Source organism: Thalia democratica, chromosome 4, assembly GCF_965202585.1.
Source record: "Thalia democratica chromosome 4, ktThaDemo2.hap1.1, whole genome shotgun sequence".
In the NCBI taxonomy this organism is placed as follows: Eukaryota; Metazoa; Chordata; class Thaliacea; order Salpida; family Salpidae; genus Thalia; species Thalia democratica.
The window spans coordinates 59491479-59498944 of NC_139168.1; positions in this window are offsets into that span (position 1 = coordinate 59491479).

Genomic DNA, 7466 nt, shown 5'->3' on the forward strand with positions numbered 1-7466 from the left:
AGTACTAAAGATTTTATGCTAAAATAAAAAATATTTTAATCGCTGTACTTCTTTTCTTAAACCTAACCTTGTCATTAAGAAATGTAAAAGATTTTTTTTAAACCAAAGAAAATGTTTTATGGGTACTAATTCACAATTTGAATTAATAGATGATAAAACTTAATAACCAACAAGATTTTTAAAACAGTAAAACAAAACAAGATAAAAATCACAGCTGCTATTTACAATAAGAAAAAAAATTAAACTGCTCTGTATTTGTTATGTGTGTAATTTAGTATATGCTTTTTGTCTTAATTTTTTTGAAATTAAATTTACTCGAATAATTTATAACATGATACTATAAATGTAAAACTAGCTTATAATTTTTTAAATAAAAAAAGGTCAGTTTTATAACTTTAAACGTCATTTTTAATTATCCGGTGTAGATTCAAACTTTATAAAAGCTCTGTTTAGAAAATATAGTTAAATCTTGGAGATAAAAATGACTAAAGTTGCTTTTGTTTTTCTAACGATAGGTATACTGAACTTTACTTAATATATTTTTAACTCATTAAAGTTAATAAAATGATAATTTTATTCCAAAAAAAGTAATTTGGACTACTTTTCCACTTAATAAGTTTACTTACATAAATAATAATAGTAATAATATTACTTTTATTCCTTCTAAATTGAACAATTTTTAAACTTTAACTTTTTTAATGACTTAATTTTTTAACTAAATTTATAATCTAAAATTTTGAAAACCACTAAGCGACTTTAATATTAAAAGTTAAAAAACGTATTTTATAAATAGATTTAGCAAACATTATTACTTTAGTGAATAAGAATAACTACTAGATGTGTTTTGTCTATTTTTCAACTAGTTTTTTGCCTAATTTACTTTTAAGTATATAAAAGGTTAGATTTTTAGTATAATGTCAAACCAGCTTTAAAGAAAATAGATAACTGTTATATAATAGTAGACTCCTTAAAAGCCAAAATCGTTTATGCGTACATAACATTACTAAATATTATGTACAAAATACAGAGCTATAAATAAAAAAACAGACACAGCGATACAACAAAATAAACAATAACATATATACAATCAAAATGTATAAAAAACTCAAAAGTTATTTATAGGCGTTTTAATAAATTTTGACTGCATATCATCAGAAACGTACTAAAAAGTAACGAATTTTAAAACTGATATTTCACTTAAAGCTAATTAGTCATTAATGATAATAACACAAGTAAAAAAATATTAAACCCATAAACAGTTATTAAACTCAGTATTATACATACGTAACAAAATGATCGTTTAATTAACAAAGAAGACACTTTATAATCAATTTTTTTTTCACATAAATCTTGTTCATTTGAAAATATTGAAAAAGCCTCTAATCTTAATTGATTAATTAAATTACTGCAATGGTTAATAACTCTATATCTCGATACAGAGTTGGTAAAATGCTAATAGTTACTATGGTCATTCAGCATTGAAGCGTATAAACTTTGGTTTGTTTTAAGTTAGTAATTTCACGCTCGAGTAAACAAAGCAAAGCTTTTTAACATGTCTGTCTCGATAGCTTATAGTTATTTACAGAATAAACATTATAAATCAAATACTCAGCTATCGATGACCTTTTCACAGCATTAGTGGCCGCTATTGTCTTACTGTTAGTCTTTTCTTTAATAAAGTTTAGAACACATTTAGGTTAATGCTCTTTAAATCTTGTTTTAAGATGCCTAGAAGTCTGCCCAATGTAACTTCTTTCACAGAAGCAGTTAAATCTGTATACGTCACAACTTGTATCTAGGTTTGAAACTATTGGGTCCTTTAACTCCAACCTTAGAACTGGGCTTGAAACAAATACTACTCTGGGTTAAATTTGATGTTAGTTGATAAAGTAAGATCTTTCAATTTCTTCTCAAACAACTCAGATATGTTTCCCAGATATGGTAGTTTAGGAACTGCAGGAACCTTACCTGGAATTATATTAAAGTGTTTATAAAACACACCTTAGAGTTTTGATACATTTTGAAACAATATATTGAAGGGTGATGTTTTATTACTTGTAAGTATATGAAAAAAAATAACTAGGTTTGTTTTGAGTTTAACTTTTTCGTCTAATTTTGTTTCTTAATGTGCTGTTTTTCCTTTTTTTCAAAAATTTTTATATAGTAGATCGCAGTTTGTCAGCACTTCCCATTCATCAGTACTGGTAAGAAATTTATCCTCATTGAACTTGTAATTTCAAACTTTACAAACTTGTTTTTATAAGTTGGAGGTAGGGTATGGTTTATCAAAAACAAATTCTTACAATTTATAAAATTTAGATTAAAGTATACAGTTTATTCAAAATGATACTTGAAATTTGTAGCATTTAGAAAAAGCTAGTTTTTATATAGTTTATGACCTTTATTTTCAAAATAACTTATAGCTCCTTTTCGAAACTAGCAAAATAACAGTATTAAGTCAAACCAGTTTAAAAAACCTAATTATTTAAATATGAACTTTGTATTAACATTTTGAGATACGTTTTTGGAGATATCAAAACGCTAATTTAGGTAAAAACTATTCGGACGAGCTCCGCAAGCGAACAAAAAGCAAAGTATTTAGGAAAGTCTAACTCTGTAGCACTACTAGTGGCACAACATAAAACTGCTTCTACACATCTACTTTATTAACTGTTTAAGTTAGGGTAAGGAACTACATGTTGGGATTAGACTATACGTTTTAGTTAGGTTTTAAAAAAGGGTAAATATGTTAAAATTAATAAACATAAGTGAAAAACTCACTAAAGCGTATCGGTAAAAAACTGATTTTATATGAAGCAGCTACAAATTTAGCTAACACTTAAAAACCTCGCAAAGTAAGAGTTTAGAAGCGAAAAGTAATTTACACAAGCCTCTAATAAGCAGTAAAAGTGATGCCAAAAAGAATATTTTTTTTTTCCAATTATTGCTGGCTTTTAAGTTTGCCGTAAAAATTTTTATAGTTAACTTCACTCGTACTTATTTAAACAGACTTGTATGTTGTATTGTAATCATTTTTTTTTTACAAAAATTAACTTTGGCTTTTATATAAAAGCTTTAAATACAAACTACAAGCCAGTTTTTATAGAATTTAAAAATATCATTTAACTTTTGAGATATTTATTTTTTGTAAAAAGTTTCCGATACAAACGTATGAACCGCAAACTTTTTAGGGTCAATTTTCTCGGAAATTTAAAAATTCACTAAAAATCTATGTCTTCTTTCATTTTTCAAGCAATCTTCTTCAAATTTTCAGGAAATGTTCCTTATTATAAAAGGTAAAAACGTTACTTTAAAATTTTAATGTTGTAAAAAAAAAATTTTATCATAAAAATTAAAAAAAAAAGTGTTTTTTTTTTAAATCATTTTTACAAACTTTTTTTTTTTATTCCAAAGTACCGTTTTTTGTTATTGTACAAAGATTAGACTGTGAAAGTTTGCAGAAGGTTGCTTGAAAAATGTAGGAGGAGATAGATTTTAAATAAAATAGTCTTTTTTTCGCTGTTTTAGTTTTCCCTTTCCATACGGAATTTTTTATGCGGCCCGACTTTGACTAGTCATATCTCAAGAAATAATTTGAATTTCTAAAGACGATAAAAAGCATCTTCAAACTTAGATAAAACTTTTCAAAATAAGATCAACTTGTAAAAAACATGTCTTAACCCCCCTATGGCCTTAAGTTAACATAACAGTCAAAATTTAAACGTATTTAAAAACTATCTAAAAAAAATTCTGAAAATTTATTCAATTTGAATTAAGAACTATTTTAAAAACTTTTTGATATTTGATTTTAAAATTTATTCCCAGTATATAAAACAGGGGTAGCTTTAAAAGCCCGCAAACCTGCAAATTCTGTGTCAGAAAACTTAGAAAAAATTAAAAAAAAAATAAATTTTTTTTTATTCTAAACCCCTTCGCATAACCCACTTTATACAAAAAAAAAAGATAATTTTTTTTTAATAATTAAAAGTAAAATATCATGAAAAAGTATTTTAAACAAATGCTGACTTAGCAAATATGCAAACTATATGTAGGTTTTTGAAGCTACCCTATAAAGCATACTGATTTTAGAGCGAAATGTTATAAAGGTTGTTACAACAATGTCAATAAGCTATGTGCATTTACACTACAATTCAGATAATGTTAGTAAATATGCTTTTAATGAATTAATGTCAGGTAAGTTTAAAAACAAGTTTTGTGAACTAAGTTAAAAGTTTAAGAAGTTGAGCTTATTTATCAATTTAATACAATAACACACTCATTATTAATCACACTCACTTTTCCCCAGAAAACGTTTATCGTTGCAAGGGGTAGAGTTTGAGACTGATGTTTTTTACCATAAAAAAAAAAATAAAATACTTCTTTACCCATTTTAATTGGTTGTAGTGACTTTATGTTGTTTTTACTTTAGTTTAAAGCCTAGAAAACATTTATTGTTGCTAAAGGGTAGAGTTGGAGACTGATATTATAAAAAGGTATAATAAAGAAAAAATTCACACAGAATATGATAATGAAAACTTAGGTTTTAAAAAGATTGTTATTTTATTTATCTATTTTTTTATTTTATTGTAGAAAACATTAGACTTACTCTTCCCTTTACAAAAATAAATGTTTTTTGTAGGTCAAGGAAACAAGTTGTCATCACCTATATGCCCCTTTAAAATTGAAAATTAAAAACCAAAAAATTTAGTAAATAAATAAACTATGTAGTCAACATAAAAAAAAATTGCTTTTAAAAATTAATTCTAAATTAAAAATATCCCAGTTTTTCTTTAAAAAAATTTTGGTTGTATTAAACAGGTTTGCCTGAAATTCAGATTACAGTTTCCATCTAGGCAAAATTCAGCACAGTTTATGATACTCAAGAAAAAATCAGCTAATTTCAAACTTTTTAAAATTTATTGAAAAGTTCTTGACTGTTTACAGGTTTTTGTACAACTTAGGCTAGTTTAGTTTTTAGTTATTTCAGGGTAGTTTATATGAATTATATATTCTAATTATCAGGGTTGCCACAAGGTCAAGAAAAGTCAGGAAAAACTTAAAAAAAGACAAAAGTCAAAAAAAAATTAGGGTTTTTGAAAAAAGTTGAGAAAATTGATGAAATTTGACACAAATAAAAAAAATGCCAGATTTTGTTGGTTCAAATTTATAAAATTTCTTATTTCCTAAACTTTCTAGTGGTAAAAAATTAGTTGAAAATCTATTAAAGTCAGACTAGCATTGCAAAATTTTCCTAGAAAATTACATAATTTCAAATGCCTTCACCTGGTAAAAATTATTAAAATATTCTTTATAAAACTGCAAAGTTTTCTATTTACATATTGAACAACTACTCTACTTGAACAAGCAGTTTTTTTATGCATTTTAGTATTGATGATCTGTGGCAAGGACACTTCCATAGTAGTGAAACTGTGATATATACACCAAAGTTTTCTTTCATTTTTTTAGTTATGTGATATCTTTTATGCAGCCTTTTTTGACATTGTACCAGAGTACCCAGTCTGTTGTTGCCTTTATGGATGATGACATTTTGTGATTTGTAATTAAATTGCTGTGCATCATTATGAAAGATGTTAAAGTTACAAACCTAAGCCTTAACTAGTTATTCAGGGTTGAATTGAATGATTTATCTTCTCTAAAACCTGCCCTTGATCTTGGTTGTGTTGCAACCAATTTGCTTGCAAATTTGAGGAAAAAAGACCTAGCTGAGGAACAAAAGCTCTTAAATTTCAACAAAGAATGTGGAACGTTTGTTATAAAAGTTATTGAAAATCTCTGGAGCAGAATGGCTATTATAAGTACATTTGTAAAAAAATTGTCATGCCTAAATCCGCATAGCCTTAAAAAAATAGGAGTCATAATTGTTGTTAAGCGTTTTGCCAACATTATGCACTGCTTAACAAAGTAAAAAATGTACTCCAACTCTGAATGTGATGCTATCATTGAACAATTTAGAACTTTGGTAAATTGTCCAATGAATGCTCTTAATTTCAAGAGCTTCAAGCAAATTGAAGATCGTTTGGACCAATTTTATTTTGAAACATCGAAAGTCCCTGCCAATTCTTCTCTCAAAAAGTTGTTGCAACCATTATTTGTGTTGCACAATGACCAGGCTGAGGTCAAAAAAGGGTATAGTATTAACAAAGCTCTCCTTGAAAACAGTATGATAGGAGAAACTACTACACCCAAAAGAAGAATTAAAGATTATATGTATGCTTACACACTAGAACTGTATCAAGTTGGAAAATACAAATATTTTGCTGATAGAGCTATTAATTGCAAATACATCAATCATACACAAATGGTTCAAGTGATGTAATGGAAGTTAGATAATTGAGTTCATCAAAAATACTGTTGTTTTAAACTGTATAAAAATAAAAATTAAAGCATATAGCTTAAAGTAGCTTGTAGTTCATTTTATAGCTTAATATAGTTTTAAGTCTTTGATTATGTATTTTAAAATAAGTTTAAATTAAGAGCTCAGATTTAGAAAACTCAGGAAAATTTTAGTAAAAAGTCAGGAAATTTTTCTCAGCTTGATCTGTGGCAACCCTGAATTATATTTATTTGCTAAGTTTAAAGTGCTTATGATATTTTTATAATTTATTTAAGTATTACTTTTTTTATTATACACGGCAATAGTTTTTAGTGTTTTAATTTAGTCCTTTTGTTCACTATTTAAAGCCTCTATGTAGTTAAATTCCAGGTATAGTTACACATAAGGTTACACCTACTTGCTTGATCTTCAAAAAAAATTATTATTGTAGAGGGGATAGTAAGACTGATGTTTTTCTAACATAAAAAAAGATTACATATGCCTGCCAAAGCGCCCAGCTAAAAATCAAGCTTTATTATTATAGTAAATTTATTCAGTTTTTATGGCTCTCACTATTTTTGTTTACTTTCTCACTAACTCAGACTAGTTTGATGTAACTCAAGCCAATTTTTTTTGCTTCATAAGTTGGCAAACTCTGTTTAAAACATGAAATTTGAAACAATTTTTACCTGTAAAGTTATAAATATTTTGATTAGATACAAAAGTCTACCACATACAATATTTTTTTTTTGTATAATTCAGAAATTTGATTATTGTATAAAAAATTTAAAGAACCATTACAGTAGTTTTTCTATATTTTTATACTAGTTAAGTAATTTTTTAAAATTTAGTTATATACAAAAATTTTACAAAAAAAAAAACTTGTGCTTTCAAAAACCTGGAAGAAAAACAGAAAACCTGAAAATTATTTTGAAAAACATTTTAAAACCCCCATGTATAAAAGAAACTAAGAACCATTCAAATTTGTTGAAAACAAAATGAATTTCATATATCTTTAATTCTACCAAATTCTGTAAAAAATGTCTTTAAAAATTACTTATATCCCATAAGTAGTAATTGTTTGTTATAAAAAAACTAATTTGCAAAGCCATTATATTGATATTTTTCAGAA